We start from the raw sequence: 18577 nt of genomic DNA on the forward strand, positions 1-18577 counted from the left end.
CAAATCTTTTAGCTGGGTAACTGTCTTTTCTTTTGACTCTTGAAGTTCAATTTTCTTTCTATTTGTGAAATTCTCCATTAATTTTTGCTTTGCTTCCTCCTTCTCTAGAATATTTGACTGAAGATATTTGAACTTTTCATTTATCATCTTTATCAGTAGACTTTGTAGAGCATTTTGAGGTACTCTTCTATGTCTTTGATTGACTGCTCTGCTTCCTGCTTGTTTTGAGTGGGCAATTGGATTCCATTGTTTGACATCTTTCTTGTTTCTTCTGCCCATTTTGATTGGGAATGCCAATCTACAAGCACTTGTGAGCATCGTTTAAGAGCCAAAGCAGACCTTACCAAGAACTGTTGTGTAAATCTTAGAAGTTCACAATTATACACAGATACCTTGTATACCTGTGTATAAAATTAGATCTGGTGTCCCTAAAGAATACAATTTTGATATAACAACCAATCCTGAGCCCTGTATTCAGTAGTTACTTATTTACTGGTACAACCCTATAAGCAATTTTTGTTCTTATATTAAGTTCTTTTTGGACTGGCTGGCTTTGTCCTTGAATCCCTTTGATTCACTCTGATTGTGCAGGGATACCCTCTATGCAATAACCCGGGGTCAATGGAATCTGGAGGTCCTGGAACTAAGTCAGGAGGGTAATTTAGACGTAGTAAAGTGAATAGTGTAAAATGTATGGGGTGGGGTGTGACGATTTGGTTTAGTTTCAGTGACGTGGAAATGTGGAGAAGAGTAGAATCAGTAGAAAGAATAAGGTTAAAATGATAGACAATGGAGTGTTAGCAGAAAAGAGTGGGGGTGTTATTCGTAGGAAATTAATTGTTAAAGAAAGAGAATGTGAAGAGAGTAATAAAGAAAAAACTTGATAAAACAAACAGGTAAAAATGGTAAACAAAAAACCAATGATGTTTCAGAAATGAAAACAAAACAGAACAAAACAAAAAAACGCCTAAAAATGTTTTAAACAAAAGGAGTCTTCCTTGTTTGGGTGGGCTTTCTACTGTCTGTGGTTTCCTTGCCATGGTCTTCAGTCTATTTTGCTGCTTGGCTGGTTTGACTTGCTTTCAGTTTGCAGGGGGTGGATCTGCTCTGACCCTCCTCCACTGTTAGTGAAATCTTGGGGCTCTGTGGTTCACACAGCTTGCAGGTAGGCCTTGGGCGTCCACTGTAGGTGGGGGACATGAACAGTCTTGGAAACCATGGCTCCTCCTGTTTGCTGTGGGACTGCTGCCTTTTATGCCTGGCTTTGAATAGTCTGTGGACTCAGCAGGGTGGGGCGCCTCTGGCCTGGTTTACCTGGCTGAGGGCCGCTTGCCTGGAGGAGGTTCCTCCCTCCTTGGTGAGGTGGCCTCCTGGGCGGAGCTGGCTATGGAATTCAGCTCTGTTTCGGGCTGGGAATTGGGCTTCCTCTGTGATGGGATGGTTTATCTGTCTCAGGAACTGTTTGTTCTCCCGTCTGGTTGTTCCGTGCCGCTGGTAGCTGCTCGCCACTTTCGGTTTTAATTTAAAACTTCTGGTGGGCAGGGCGGGGCACCTCTGGCTTAGTTCACCTGATTGTGTGAGCCTCGGCCCGGGATGCGCCTCCCGCCTGGGCAGGGTCATTCTCCTGGGTGGAGCTGCCTTTCACTGGTCGGTCCCTCTTGCCCTTTTCAAAGATCGGTCCTTTGTCCTCACTTTCCCCAGGCCCGCTTTAGTTCCAGTCTGGTCTGACCCTATGCCAGTGTCAAAGATGGTGCTTTGCTGTGGTGGTGGGGGAAGGGCTACCTTCAAGAAGCTGTTCTGTGGGCATGAGTGAGAATGTCTTTTGTGGGGTACTCACGCTTTCTCTGTAATTTTGGCTCGTCCATGCTCAACCTGCGATCCGTGTCTGTCTGCCGCCATCTGGAGGATTTCCTCCTGATTGCCATTGTGTGCTTTAGGTGTGCAGAGTTCGGGGTGCTGTGCCGGAGCCGGCACTGACGTGGTGGCGTGTCACTGCTCGGAGATCAAATCTGTGTTTTCAGACCAGCAAAGTCGATTTTTCCTTCCTGATCAGAATCCCTATATTGTTATAACTTACTTGGGCTGTCTTTCTAGGAGTAAAAGTTTCTCTGGAGTGGTAAAACTGCGATGTCGGAGAGAGCTTAGCTAGGGCTCTGCTGCTCCTCCGCCATCTTCCCGGAAGTCCCCTGACTATTACTTCTTGTCTTCCATTTTTCCTGTTAAAATGGTGATAGCTATTTACAAACAAAAGTTAGACATTAGTATTTTGAACCTCAGATTCTAGTCATAATTTAGGGCTTCCTGCTAGCTGGAAATGTATTTAACAACAGACAAAAGCTCTCAAAGGAAGAAGAAATAAATAGCACAATCAGTGTGATCTGAAACCAAAATATGAACATCTATTTTGTGTGAGCAGCATCACAAAGATATGGGAAATATTTCCTTAGTTCAAAGGAGAATGCTTTTCCTCTGTTTTTTCTCTGACAATAAAAATTTCAGGTAGAAAAATGCTAAGGGTTAAGAGATAAAGCCTGCTTTTTCAGAACCTTATGTTTATGCATGTTTTGGATTATTTTTAGGAATCTGAAGGTAGACAAAGATTATGAGGACCAAATTTAGGTGTTTTGTTTCCTACAAAGAATAAAGTGATTAGAACTAAAATTAATTAGTATGGAGGTGGAAGAGGGGGTGTTTATCAAGCCATAGAATCTTCCTGATAGAGCTTACTATAATCTTTCTATTAACTTCATGAAAATGACTGATAGGCTGACAGGCACAAAGGTGAAAAAAGACAAGAAGCCTCATGCTGGAATGTACTGTTCAAGGAAGCCCAATTCAAGATTGTAGAAAAGAAATTGAAACCAGAAATATTATCAGGACAATTGCTGGTCTGCTTTGTGCAGCAAAAGAACAGCATTGCACACTATAAAATTAAAATTCATCTAAAATGAACCACACACTATCTCTCTCTAACTGTGTCCATTGTAAGGAAACCCTGTATGTGCAAGCAAAGTAAACCCAAAGATTGAGCAAATATGCATGATTGAATCAAACTATCTCATCCTCTTTCTCCCCTAACCCTACTGACCCATGTCAGCTTCCTTGGGGCCTGCAATTCAGATAATTTTCTTTTTATTGCCTTGACCTGTGCATACACAGAGTATATTCATGACATTAGAAGATTAGCTGGACGCGAGGCTGTGGTAGCTCTCACAGCACCACCCAGGTGGGTAAGACTTTCAGAAAACTCATTTTCTGAGATGGGGGATATTCTTGCTTTGCCAAATGAACTCAAATATGTAGACAGTGGCTCAGCTTTGAACTGAAAGACTTTTATAGTTTTTTCTAGTAACATTTTTAGTAGGTCTTGCAGAAATCATGATTTATGCTAAGTATTATATGGGAAAAGGTGTTTTTTTATCAAAGGTCCCTAATATAATTAGGTGATCAAAGGATAGGTATATCACAAAGAAATAATTCTACATAGATCTACAAGATATTCTATGGCTGCATGGCTTACAAAATAGTTGATAAACAAAACATTGCTTTGAAAGTGCTTCTATCACACTAACTGAGCCCCTAGTATTGGGAGAATATTAGCTTTCATTTCTTTAACTTTATCTGATAATATTCATTCAAGTCTATCACATCACTTTTTTCTCTCTCTCCTTCCTTCTCTTGCTCTCTTCCTTCTTTCCTTACTGCTGCCAGTACCAAGTTTAGAATTCCAGGCCTCCCTCTTGCTCAGCTTGCCTGCTTGGCTTGTTTGCTCCCCTTGTGTTCTACTATCACAACTATGCCTCGGGATCAGCTTTTTGATAGTTATTTTGGAGATCTCTAAGACTTTTATGCCTTTGCTGGTTTACAAACCACAGTTGTTGAGATTTTATCTCCCTGAGTATCTGAGATGACAGATGTGACCCACCAGCACCCAGCTATTGTATCATTTTCATGAATAGATTTGAAACAGATCAGTATTACAAGAAAATCACAATCAATACAAATACTATGTCAGCCTTAGATGCTTCTTGGAATACTCACTTCTGCCACCTTTTCTTTTCCTTTAAGATCAACTATGAGAATATACAAGACCTTATAGGAAATGCCTTCCTCTGAACTGTTACTGATTTGTCTTCCATGAAATGATTGTTAAAAAGGCTGCCTAAATGCCTTGTGATTTTTTTTCAGTCTTGTCTTGCAGAGTTAACCAACTTTCTCTATTTCCCTGTAAAATCTTCTTAGCTAATATTAGTTTCTTTATCAAAGTATAGTAACAGAGATGGAGATAAGAGGATTGCAATTTAAGGCCAGATCGGGAAAAAGTTACCAAAATCCTACTTTAAAACACACACACACACAAAATAACCAATCAAACATAATAAACAATAACTAAAAACAAGCTGAAGGAGGCAAGCAATGGTGGCTTCCATCTGTAATTCTAACTACTAACAGACTGAGACTTGGAGGATCTGAGTTTGAGGCCAGCCTTTGCAGAAAAGTATGAAAGGCATAATTTCCAATTAGCCAGAAGAATAGTAGACTAGAGCTATATTTCAAGTGGTAGAGTACCTGCTGTGTACAAGAAAGCCAAGTGACAGTGTGAAGGCCTGAATTCAAACCCCAGTATCAGCACCAAACAAATGAAGTGGAAGGCTTAAGACATAATTCAAGTGGTAGAGCACTTGCTTAGCAAATGAAAGGCATAGTGCCATTGAATTCAGACCCTAGTACCATGGGAAAAATGTAGTTATTCTCTCTTCATCTCTCAAGAGATATGCTTAATGGGGCCACGTATTTTCAAAGCATGTAATATAACACTTAAAATACTTGCATAAGCTCTATCCTACCCAGGGCCCAGTGAATCTAAAAGGAGAAAAGCAAGCTAAATCAACATGATTCACTGCATCTACACAGCAAGAAAATCTATTCATCTTCTATGGTTGCTTCAAAAGGACTTGCTGAAGATAAGTGTTATATAAATCTAAGAGATTCCTGGTATTGCAGGTAGCCTAATGAAATTCTTAACTGCTAAGCATCTTTATTGATTCCAGAGTATTCATCAGAGAGAAATGGAGAAATAAGATACATGAACACTTTCCATGATACATAATCCTTCTCAGGAAGCTCTGATGCCCTGAAGGACCTAAAGCTAAGAAAATAATTTGTTCTCCGGTTCTCTTGTGACTCTCATCCAAAGAAGGAAGGCAATTTCCCCCAGCCAGGTTTGCATTGCACTAGCTGCTCTTCATATCCGAGGCATTATTATTATATTAATCTTCTGCTTGCAAATGGATGTACACTGTTTACAAGTGTTTATTCTGGCTGTTGCTCTTTAAATAATGCATGTTGTTTCATTACAAATCCTGAGTTAAAGAGAAACTCATAATTCTGGTGGCACTGGGTAAAATAGGAAAACTGATATGCTATGAATTTATCAATTTCACACTGGTCTAGATAGTCTTCCTGTATTGGATATCATTCTTCTGTACCTGAATGTTTGGTCCATAGAGGTTACTAAGTCCAAAAAAGCCCAGAATCTTAGAATTTCCTGAAGGCATGATAGGGTCCCTGGACTGAAGAGGCAGGGGAAGCAATCCACTTGTTCATTCAATTAAACACATTTGTTGTTGTTGTTGTCTAGACTATGCCAAGTATTTGCTGTGGCTATAGTTATGGACACTGACAGCTCATACTTGCTCTTTACCTTCATGATGCTTATATTCCATTAGGAACCACCATTATATCCCTATTTATAAGATATGCTTAGGGGGGCATACAGGAGGTTGAGACTGAAGCAAGGGATAAGAGGATATGTTCTCAGCTATGTATTCTTTTGGTAAATCCTTAACTTATGCCATAAGTATTTTCATCTTCTAAGACATCATAGTGAAAATCAGCATGAAAGTTAGGCAGATACAAGCTTGGAAAGAATACTGCTTATATCTATAGGAGGAGTAGGGTTATTGCTGAGTTCAGAATGTGAGGCATTTTGTCCTTTAGAGTCCTCTCTTCCTCCTGATCTTTATGCAGGTCTTTCCTTGTGCTTGGAATGAGCTCTCCACTCTCTTCCATGTGGCTAATGGTGTATTACATTCTTCTGGACTCCTAAGAAGAGGGAAATGCTTCTTACCATCCTAATGTATGTCAATCTATTGCATCAAAACTGTCCGCACACCACTGTGCAATAACTTTGTATTTGCCTAGTCTGTGGACTGTCTTTAAACAACACACTTCATGAAGTCAGGGCCTCTGGCTATGAGGCTGTTGTCTAGAGCATAGCATATAATAGATGCTTGATAAATGCTTAGTAAAAGGACCAAAGTGGGCATAGAAATGATCAATCTTTCCATGTGTATTTTTTAAATACAAATACAGTATTATTAAAATATGTTATGAAATAAATACTATGGCTTTTATGGAATAGTAATATAGAACTATGCGATTTTTCCTGACTTTCCTTTGTAAAGAATTCCCTCTTTTAAGTAGCCCTGGCTTGAGCCCCTCCCCTGACAACAAAGGGACTGTTAGATGTCCCTAGAGCAGCCTCTGCTTTGTCTGGCCTACAGTTAGCTCCCCCACCCTGCACCCGACTAGGATTAGGCCCGAGACAATGCCACCCAGTGCATTTTAGAGGACCAGCGTCCACTTCTCCATGTGGGAGCTGCTAGCTAGGTGTTAAACAACAAGTATCTCAAGCTCATCATTAGCTTCCGTCCTGTAGAACAATGGGAAGCAGGGGTCGTTGCCCAGGCCTGCCAGCTTTAGCAGGTGCTGGGTATCAGGCTGCAGCCGCACCATCTGGTCTGTAGAGAAGTCCTGGAGGGCCCATGGCACCCCAGCCTCTCCTTGAGGAGGCTCTAGGTTGTCTTAAAACTTCACATCTTCACAAGCTTGCTGCTCCCCAAAAACTTCCATGTCTGTGGGGGCTGGGGGAGGTCTGAGGTAGCCTCCGCCGCCTCCCGTATCTGGTCTTGGTGCTCTGTGCCCTCACCAGCAAGAAGCAACAGCAGATCCCGCAGATCCTTCTTCCTTTCCCTCTTCTCCTGGGCCAGCTGGCGGACAGAGCTTTTCTTCTCCTGATGCAGCTCCTCCAGCTTCGCCATCTGCTCCTCCTAGGATCCAATCGCCTCGTCAATAGCAGCCATGCGGTCGGACAGCTACCTGCACTGGTTGTGCAAGACAGTGCATCTCATGGTGTCACGGTCTCTTTCCATTGTCTCATGGATCCTGTGCCGATCCCAGGCATGTTGATTTCTCATGTTGACACCTCAGCCTGCTGCTCCAGAAACCACAGCCGCTCCTGCTGCTCCAGGTTCTGGACACGGAGGCTGTGGTTTTCCTGTATCTGGATGTGAAGTTGCTCCTCCAGGTCCTTTAGTGCCTTCTGCATCTGATAGGCGTGGACTTGCAGCTGCTGCTCAGCTTGAGATGGTCCTGCAGGGGGCAGAGGGGGTGGCAGCTCTGCCAGCTGCTTTTTCAGTTCCACTAGGTTGGCCTCTAGATCTGCCACCTGCCTCACTCCTTGATCTTTCTCCTCTCTCAGTTGACTCATCTGCTCCAAGAGCTGTTGGATGTTGTTCTTCCATGTGGAGCTCTCCACCTTCAGCTCCTCTGCAATGCTGTCTCTCTCCAACCTAAATTGCATCACTAACTCCTTCATGTTCTCTAGCTCTCTCTCCAGCTCTGCCCTCTCCTCCATTGCTTTTAGTTGGTTATGTCGAGATGGAGATTCACTAGAGCATTGAAGAAGTCGGACTTTTGACAGGTTGTTGCTGATTCCAGTCTCAGTGGAAAGGACAGTGGCAGGGAAGGGCACAGAGGGAGGCTCAGGGTCAGTGTGGTCTTTGCTTGTACCCTTGGTTGATTTACAATCCTCAGCGATGTTTGTCTTGGGGTCACTTCTCTTCTTAGTTTTCTTCTTTTTGTTGGCTTCAGTGGGTCCATCAGGACAATTCCTCTCCAGGAAGTCTTGCAGTAGTTTCTGTCCTGCAGCTCTTTCTTTCTGTCTTGTTTGCTCAGACATCCCTTGGCTGGGGAGGAGGGGCACATTCCCAAGCTCTCTGAAATCATGTTTGTTCTCTCAATCACTACTATGTCTTCTTCCTACAGAATCTTCTAATAAAGAATATATGTGAGCTAACAGAGGGGAATTCCAGTGGTACTGAGCAGCATGGAATGTGGGTATGGCCTCGATTATTGTATCCTATTGGTCAGAGAAACAAAATGGGTGGAGTTATGATGGGAGCTGCTCTTGTCATCCCTCCCTCTTCCACCCTGCCCACTTGAGGGGCTGGGCAGGACCAGCTCTGGCTGGATATGTTCATAGCTGTAATGGAGGCTGTTCAAGACCAAGAACTCATCACACAATTATAGTCACTAAGCACTTCTGAGAGATCACTCTCAGGCTACTTCAGAAGACCCTCTTGTGCTGTAGACTCTCAGCACCAGGCTGGAGGTGGGAGGGGAGAGGGGAATGAGGCCCCAGAGCTCAGGTGGCAAGTGAGTAACAGGCAGCAGTGCATTACTTTGCAGTCCATTTCTTCTTTTCACAACTTGGCCCCATATTTTCATGTATTAGAACTGGCCTTCACTGTGTTTACAATCCAGTCCTCCAGATTGCCCTAGTTCCACAACTATTTCACGCCTTAGCAGAAAGTTTCTGATCCTGGCAGTGTGTCTGCCCTGCACATGTGTTTGACTTGAGGCTACCATATTGGCCAGGCCCAGACATTCCATTAGCTTTCCTGACTCACAGTAAAAGGATGTTTAAGCAGAAGTGGCTGATACTAAAACTCATGTTTTTAGTGCAGGTCTGAGTGTAAACTGGAAAACATGATAGACAATTTGTAAGTACTTTGCATACAATAATATCTCACTTAATCTTGGTCTTCTTTCTCTGTTTATGCATGTTTGATTGACAGAAATAGTCTCTCCTAAACTTTTCAAATGAGGTTACACATTCCTTGAGCTAGAGAGCATGTGTAATCTGCTTTTCCCCTGTCATTATTATGAGAAAAACAATCTTTTCTGTCAAATTTAAGTATCTCCATCTCATATCCAGTCATTACTATGTACTTACATTTCCTGGAATTACTTGCTTCTTGACTTCAACCTATAACTGTCAGCTGTTTTGTTTGTAAGCAGCCAGCCATGTCAAGGCTATGAGTCCTCGACAATGGGGTTACAAAAACAGCCCCCCACCCTCACCCTGAGAGGGAACTTTCTCACTGAGGAAATACTTTCTAGCTTCTTCAACGTCCCCCTCACCCCCCCACCTCCCATAGTCAATCACAGCATGTGAGCTTCACATTTACTGGGGAGAGGCAATAGCACCACTCCTTGTATTAGGATAAAACCAAGTGGGCCATCCTGCCTGGTGTGTATGCTTAATTCTGCATAGAGTGGCTGTGCACCCTTCTGTGTAGAAGTAAATTGCCTTGATGAAATCTCCCTTCTCTGGTGGGTTTAATTTTCTGAGACTGGAGGATTACTTTCTTGAGTGTCTCATTTCGATACTGGAGGGTTGTGCATTTCCAACAACTGGAGGTTTGTCTGGGGGTCTTCATTCTATCTGGGAGGCCCCTCCACCCTGTCAGAGTGATGCCTCCTGCTGCTCAGTTGCAGCAGCCTGAGGACACTGCCAGCATTCATGACTTTCCGAATCAGCAAATGAACTCAAGACTCTTGGAGATTGCACTAATGTGCAGTCTAAAAGTTGGGTGCTAGTGGCCCTGAGAACTGAGGACCCCTGTTCCTGGACAACTTGTGTCCACTAAGCCCCTGTCTTTCCCAGCCAGGCTCTGCTGCCCCTGTTTTTGGACCTGCAGGCTCTTAGCAACTTAGCCATAGATGCTGCCGCTGCTCACAAGGTTCAGCTTGTCATCCAAGGACAGTGTCAGGCTGGAACTGTCCAGTGGTCCCTGGCTCTGCGGGTCCAGTACTGTCTGGTGTTTGCTGCACTCAACCAGGAAGCCCTGGAGCCACCATGGCATTGTCTGTGGTGGGCTACTGAGCAATGGATGAGCCTGCTTGGGGGACCTACTGGCAACACTGGAGTGAAGCTTTGAATTCATTTTATGCTATATTCTCAACCTAATTTTCAATTTCCATATGTTTTTTCCATCTTATAATTCTTTGTTCCAGAAGATACCAGGAAAACCTGTCCTATTGCTTTTTATTTGGAGCAGCTTTTTTTTTTTTTTAAATCTCTCTCTCGACCTTTACAAATTAAGTCACTGAGTAAACTCTTCTCTGGGCTTTTCCCCAAGTACTTTATAAAAGATTAAAAATAAACCCTTTGAAAAGATGACTTCTTATTGGCAATTTATTTTTCTAATTGATGGAATTAAAATAAGAGTAGCAAATTAGCTGAGCCTGATCTCAGGTACACAGCTCAACATGAGTAATCCGTGTAATGCAGTCCTAATTGCTATCTGCATGACTGTGTGATTAGGAACATTACATTACTTATTTAGCCTTTGATGCTAATCTCAGAGCCAGTGCCAAACAGCAGAGCTCTTTGAATTTCCACTCTTACTAAGCTGCCTGCTGCTTCTATAGATTCACACTATAGGTTGGGAAGCTACAGGCAGTATTTCCAAAGCCTGCTGGGAAGGCAACTTCTTTCTCAGAGTAGGTGGGGAAGGAGAAGGGATGCTGCATTTTGAATCCTGGGGAAGTGTATGTGATTAGGGTTGATGTGATTTTAAGAAGTTGCTCTGAGGTGTGGATGAAGATCCACTCAGCAAATCTGTAAGCTGAATTATCAGCATTAGACAGCTTGAGAGGAATGCTTGTTTTACCCTTGGCTTTCCCGGCCTTCCCTCATCTGGGACCTAGGCCTGCTGCAGATTCTACCTATGTCCACAGAAGGGGTTCCCAGGCATGGTTTGTTACTCTGATGAGGAAGTAGTATGCTACCAAGGATTAACAGATCGCTGTCACCGGGATCTGTTAAGTGTGCGTGCGTGTGTGTGTGTGTGTGTGTGTGTGTGTGTGTATAATGAAACCTATAATGGGGACTTATGTAACATAATATATTTATATATTTGGATTAATACATTTGAATATATTAATTAATAGTTAATTAACAAATTAATATATTTGAATATATTGATATATTGTATTATATAATCTATATATATCCATTACAGACTTTGATTGTGAAGCTTATTGTGAATATTATTTTGGGACAAGGTCTCATTATGTAGTTCATGCTGGCTGTGAACTCACCATCATCCTGCCTTAGCCAACTGAGTGCTGGGATTACACATGTGTACCGTCATGTCGGACAGATATAGATTAGAAGTAATATCTCAATCTCTCAATTTGAGTGCTTTACTAATTGTTAGGTGAAATTTCAGGTGTTGGAAATCTCTCTGTGTTTATGTGAGTGTGTGTGTGTATATATGGATATACACACACCATGGGCTAGAATGTGAGGTACTTTGGGGCCAAGGTGCTAAATTGAATTACTTGTCTCTGATCTCACTCTTGTGAAGTCTGCTTCTACCTTCAGTCATGTTTTATGGAGTCAGTGACTGGGCTTTTGGCATTTTTCTTAAAAATGAATATCTCCACTCCTATATTTACAACCTACAACTCTATCAAATGTTGCCATTTTTTAGTTTCTCCAGGCCAAGGTTTAGTTTATAACCAGATTTATGCTAATCATGTTTACTGGCTTGGTGCACTCTGATTATTTGCATATCCTCCTTCACCAAGTGAGGTATGTCCAATTCTTGAAAGCCCATCATTGATTATCTCGTTCCTTTTATCATTCTTGGCTTGAGTACAAGTTATGACAAGTAACTAGCAGTCATATTTTTGAGGATAGAACGGTACAAGGGTTTGAATTCAAGGCTTCATGCTTAGGCAGTTCTACCAACTGAACCACACCTCCAGCCCTTTTTTCTCCAGTTACCTTTGAGATTGAGTCTCACATTTTTTTGCTGGGATGGGCCTGAACTATGATCCTCTTATTTGTGCTTCCCATCGTGTCTGGGATGATAGTCGTGTACCATCACACCCAGATTTCTCTGCTGAAATAAAATCTCAGCTGGCCTAGAACTTCAATCTTTCTGATCCTTACCTCATGAGTAGCTAGAATTGCAGATGTGAGCTCTGGCACTGGCCCAGTTGATATTTTGTACAAGCCTCTGATGGTGGACCACATGATTAGCACAAATAAGTGGTAGATGAACCACTACAGATAATGCATAGAGTCAACTGTTACTAAGAGACCTAATTGCATAGAGAACCTGTTAGTATTTTTCTACTTTGAGGCAGAGTGAAAGCTTTGTAATTAATTCTAAAACTGCTGAGAGGAGATTTAGAAAGAGTCTAAACATTCAGGATGTTTTGTGTGTGTCTATCCTTGGGGCTTGAACTCAGGACCTGAGCACGCTTCCTGAAGATTTTGCTCAAGGCTAAGCACTGTATCTCTTGAGCTACATCTCCACTTCTGGCTTTTTTGTGGTTAATTGGAGATAAAGAGTATCATGAACTTTTCTGCTCAGGCTGGCTTTGAACTAAAATCCTCAGATCTCATCCTCCCAAGCAGCTAGACTTATAGGTATGAGCCACTAGCATCCAATATTTTAATATTCAGAATATTTTAAAGTGATTTAACCCAAAGATAATATCTTTATCAGGGAGATCACATCTCTTTATTTAGTATCAGTTATAAAAGTTTTCAAACAAGAAACTTCTTGAGAGAATGTGCTACATGCCCGTCAGCACTACTGAGTAGATGATAATTAACTTGGAATAAAAAGTCTGTTGATGGGAAGAATTTTTTTTTTTTTAACAATCTCAGTGCGAAGCTTTGCTAGGGGTACAGTGAGAAAGGAACTAATATTTTCCAGGTTTCCTCTGCCAATTCTTATTGCATATTGGAATGTTCCTTATTATTCAACAAAATCCAAATGTTCTCATTGCACATCCCCTGAGAATGTGGCACTGTAGTAAAGGTTTTAAAAGAAGCAACAGGACATATAACTATAAACCCTCTGCATATCACCTTGACAATAAAATTAAATTTTTAAAAAGCAAAATAAAAAAAGAAGCAAAAAGATATGATGTGGTTGCCGCTTTTCAGGCTTTCCACTTAAGGGAAGGCAGAGCTTTTGTGTTGAGAAATGTATGGAGGAAATAAATTAAAAATAATGATCAATTATGAAATTAGGTGCTGATACAATTGAAAAACTACTCAGAACTAACAAGTTCTACCACAGTTTTATTTAGCACTCTGTTGCTGCTGCTGTGTCCTCCTCCTCCTCTTTTTCCTCCTCCCTCTTCTTTCTTCTTCTTCATACTGGGATTTGAACTTGGGTCTCACACTTGCTAGGCAAAGCATTCCACTATTTGAGTTATGCTACTAGCCCTAATGTGTGCTTTCTTACAGCTATGTGACTATAATGTGATTATGTAACCATTGATTCTAAACATTGGTAGTACTTTATAATCACCAGAGAGCTTTGTAAAAATACTAGTGCCTACAACAAACACTTCAGATGAATTGAAGCCAAATCTTTGGAAGATGAGTCTATAATTTATGAAAGGGTCTCACATAATTTTGACCCTGTATGAAGGTTGAAAAACCACTGACAAAGGCTGTAATTTTATCAGTGATTTCTAGTGAATAATGTGATATTTGTTTCTTTTCTAACACATCTTGGAACTATTTTTGTTTATGCTATATTCTGTAAAGAGAACAAATAAGGATATTGCATAATCTTGGGGAAGTCTTGAATTTGACCAACATGTCAAGCTCTCCTAGAAGAAGTCAGAGGCTAACACAAAATGCAAACAAGCCATTTACGGCCTTTCTGCTGCAGGGACTGAGGGTTAGCACTGCCAGGTAACTTGTTATAATTGTAGTAGCTTAGCTAGATTTTCCATTGTGATAACATAATATTTGATGAAAAAAACTTAAAGGAGGACAGTTGTGTTTGGCACATAGTTTCAGGGATTTCAGCCCCAGTTGCTGTCTCATTTGCTTCAGGACCTATGATGGAGAAAATATCATAGTGGGACTTCTGGGAAGATGGTGGAGGAGCAGCAGAGCCCTAGCTGAGCTCCCTCTGACATCGCAGTTTTCTCACCCCATAGAAACTTTTACTCCTAGAAAGACAGCCAGAGTAAGTTCTAACAGTACAGGGATTCTGGCCAGGAAGGAGAAATCGACTTTGCTCATCTGAAAACACAGATTTGAGCTCTGGGCAGTGTCCCGCTGCTGTGCCAGTGCAGGTGAACAGCACCTGGCACAGTGACCCACACTCTGCGGGGCTAAAGCATACAGCGTAGACCAGGGAGAAATCCTCCAGATGGCAGCTGAGCATGGATGGGCTGAAATCGCAGAGAAAGTGTGAGTACCCCATGAAAGATATTCTCACTCACGCCCACAAAGCAGCTTCCCCCACCGCCAGAGCAAAGCGCCATCTTTGCCACTGGCATAGGGTCAGACCAGATTGGAACTAAAGCAGGCCTGGGGAAAGCGAGGACAAAGGAGCCATCTTTGAAAAGGGCAAGAGGGACTGACCAGTGAGAGCCAACTCTGCCCAGGAGAACGCCCCCTGCCCAGGCATGAGGCTCGTCCTGGGCTGCAGCTGAGCCAGAGGTGCCCCACCCTGCCCGCCGGAATTTCTAAATTTAAAGCAAAAGTGGCGAGCAGCTACCAGTGGCATGGAAACACCAGATGGGGAAACAAACCGTTCCTGAGACAGATAAACGGTCCCGTCACAGAGGAAGCCCGAAACGGGCTGAATTCCATAGCCACCTTCGCCCAGGAGACTGCCCTGCCCAGGAGGGAGGAACCTCCCCCAGGCAAGTAACTCTCAGCCGGGTAAACCAGGCCAGAGGCGCCCTGCCCTGCTGAGTCCATAGCCTATTCAAAGCCAGGCGTTAAAGGCCGCAGCCCCACAGCAGACAGAGGAGCCACGGATCCCGAGACTGCTCACGTCCCCATCTACAGAGGATGCCCAAGCCTACCTGCAAGCTGTGCGAACCACAGAGACCCAGGATTGCACCAATAGGGGAGAAGGGTCAGAACAGATCCACCCCCTGCAAACTGAAAGCAAGTCAAACCAGCCAATCAGGAAAATAGACGGCAGACCATCAGAAGGAAACCAGAGACTGGGGAAAGACCACCCAAACAAGGAGGACTCCATTTGTTTTTCTTTTCAAACATTTTAAAACTTAAAAATTTTTTTTTAAAATTTTTTCACTTCTGAAACGTCGTTGGTTTTTTTCTTTTCCATTTTTACCTGTTTGTTTTATCAAGTTTTTTTTTTTTTTGGTTGTTTGTTTTTCTGTTGTTTTTTTTCTTTTTATTTTTTTCTTTTTTAAATAATTTTTCTCTGTCTTATGCATCTGTCTTCCAGTATTTTTTCTTTATTTCTCTCTTTGCATTCTCTTTCTTTAAAAATTACTTTCCTATGAATAACACCTCCACTCTTTTCTGCAAACTCTCCATTGTCTATCATTTTAACCTTGTTCTTTCTACTGATTCTACTCTCCTCCACATTTCCAAGTCACTGAAACTAAACCAAAATCATCACCCCACCCACAATACATTTTAATCTATTCTCTTTAATAGTTCCAACTTACCCTCCTGACTTACTGCCAAGACCTCCAGGTTCCATTGACTCCTGGTTATTGGATAGAAGGTATCCCTGCACAATCAGAGTGAATCAAAGGGGTTCATAGAGAAAGCCAGTCTTAAAAGAACTTAATATCAGAACAAGAATTGCTCATAGGGTTGTAACAGTAAATAAGTTACTACTGAATACAGGGCCCAGGATCAGTTGTTATATTGAAATTGTATTCTTTAGGAACACCAAATCTAATTTTATAGATAGGTATACAAGGTATCTGTATATAATTGTGAACTTATAAGATTTACACAACAGTGCTTGGTAAGGGCTGCTTTGGGTCTTAAACGGTGCTCACAGGTGCTTGTAGATTGGCATTCCCAATCCAAATGGGCAGAAGAAGCACAAGAAAGATGGCAAACAATGGAGTCTTTTCTCCCACTCAAAACAAGCAGGAAACAGAGCAGTCAATCAAATACATTAGAAGAGAAACCTCAAAATGCTCTACAAAGTCCACTGATAAACATGTTAAATGAAAAGTTTGAATCAATACAGCAATCCTTCCATAAAGTAATGTATGATTTCATGACCTCAACAAATAGAAAGATAAATGAAATTCAAGAGTCAAATGAAAAGATAGCTACCCAGGTAAAAGATTTGAGAGACAGCACTCAAAACCAAATTAATGAAGTAAAGAAGTCCATGCAAGACCTAAGAGATGACATGGAAATCATCAGAAAAGACCAGTCAGAAGGAAAAGAGATTCAAAATCAAGTAGCTAGCCTACAGTCCTGACTAACTGAAGCAGAGGATCGAATCTCAGCACCTGAAGATTCCCCAGAATCTATGGAGAAAGATAAAAAAATCAATACAAATCCAGTCCAATCAACAAAACAGATCCCTACAGGAGATTCAAGACACAATCAGGAAGCCCAATTTGAGGATAATATGTATTGAGGAAAACTTGGAGAAAGAAGTTAATGGGATAGGCAACCTATTTAACAGAATATTAGCTGAGAACTTCCCAAATATCCAGAAGGAAAGGCCTATACAGATACAAGAAGCATTTAGAACCCCAAACCGACCAGACCAGAATAGGACATCCACCGACACATTGTGATCAAAACAGGATTAGTAGAGTACAAGGAAAGAATCCTTAAAGGTGTTAGGGAGAAGAAAACAATCTCATATAAAGGAATAGCAATCAGAAATACCCCAGATTTCTCAGCAGAGTCCATGAAAGCAAGGAGAGCCTGGAATGAGGTATACCAAACACTAAATAAAAATAAATACCAACCAAGAATACTGTACCCAGCCAAACTCTCATTCATAGCTGAAGGTCAAATAAAAGTCTTCCACAGTAAGGAAAAACTGAAACAATATATCTCCACCAAACCAACTTTACAGAAAATCCTCAAAGATGTACTATAAAGGGAAAATAATCAAGATCCCAATACAGAAAGAGAAACAAACCCTAAATAGTAAACATCAGATCAAGAAATGGGAAGACACAGCTTTTAACAAGATAGATATAATGAAAGGAACAAACGATCATCTCTCAATCCTAACTCTCAACATTAATGGACTTAATTCTCTAATCAAATGACATAGGCTCATAAGTTGGATCAAAAATCAAGATCCATCTTTCTGCTGCCTCCAAGAGACATATCTATCCAGCAAAAGTAAACATCTCCTAAAGTGAAAGGCTGGAATCAAATCTATCAAGCAAAGGGCCAACATAAGCAGGCTGGAGTTGCAATCCAAGTATCAGACAAAATTGACTTCAAATTAAAAAAGGTAAGAAGAGAAAAAGAAGGTTACTACATACTAGTAAAGGAATTCCTCCTACAGGAAGATACAACCATTCTAAATATCTACACACCAAATGCAGGAGCACCCAACTTCATCAAACAAACACTACTGACTCTAAAAACACTCATAGATCCAAACACATTGATAGTTGGGGACTTTAACACTCCACTATTACCTATGGAAAGATCAACACACCAAAAACTGAACAAAGAAACCACAGAAATAAATAATTGCATAGACGAACTAGGCTTAACCGACATCTACAGAATATTCCACCCACCAACAACAGAATACACATTCTTCTCCGCAGCACATGGAACATTCCCCAAAATAGATCACATCTTAGGGCACAAAGAAAATCTGTGTAAATTCAGAAGTATCAAAACCATTCCCTGCATTCTTTCAGGCCACAATGGAATAAAATTAGAGCTCAACTCAAACAGCCACCACAGAAAATTCTGCAATTCATGGAGACTAAACAACACACTGCTGAACCATCAGTGGGTCATTGAAGAAATTAAAATGTAAATTCAAATGTTTATGGAATTCAACCAAGATAAGGACACAAAGTACCAGCTCCTTTGGGACACAGCAAAGGCAGTACTCAGAGGAAAATTTACATCTCTGAGTGCATACACCAACAAAGTGGAGAAACAGCAACTCAATAATTTAAGGAAGCACCTTAATTTCCTGGAAAGAGAACAACAAACCAAAACCCAAGTCAATAGACAGAAGCAAATAATTAAAATCATGTCAGAATTAAATCAATTAGAGACAAAAAAACCATCGAAAGAATCAACAAAACAAAGAGTGTGTTCTTTGAAAAAATCAACAAGATAGACAGACCCCTAGCAAACCTGACCAAAAAACGAAGGCAGCACACTCAAATAAACACGATAAGAGATGAAACAGGTAACATCACCACAGAAATAACCGAAATTCAGAAAATAATAAGGGAGTATTTTGCAAACCTTTATGCCAACAAATTCGAGAACTTGGAAGAAATGGATGATTTCCTAGAAAAATTCATATCCCCAAACTCAAACATGAAGATATAAACCTTCTAACCAGACCCATATCCAGTATTGAAATAGAAAAGGCAATAAATGATCACCCATCCAAGAAAAGCCCAGGTTCAGACGGATTCACAGCAGAATTCTACAAGGCCTTCA

The sequence above is a fragment of the Perognathus longimembris genome, chromosome 6 (assembly GCF_023159225.1).
Source record: "Perognathus longimembris pacificus isolate PPM17 chromosome 6, ASM2315922v1, whole genome shotgun sequence".
NCBI lineage: Eukaryota > Metazoa > Chordata > Mammalia > Rodentia > Heteromyidae > Perognathus > Perognathus longimembris.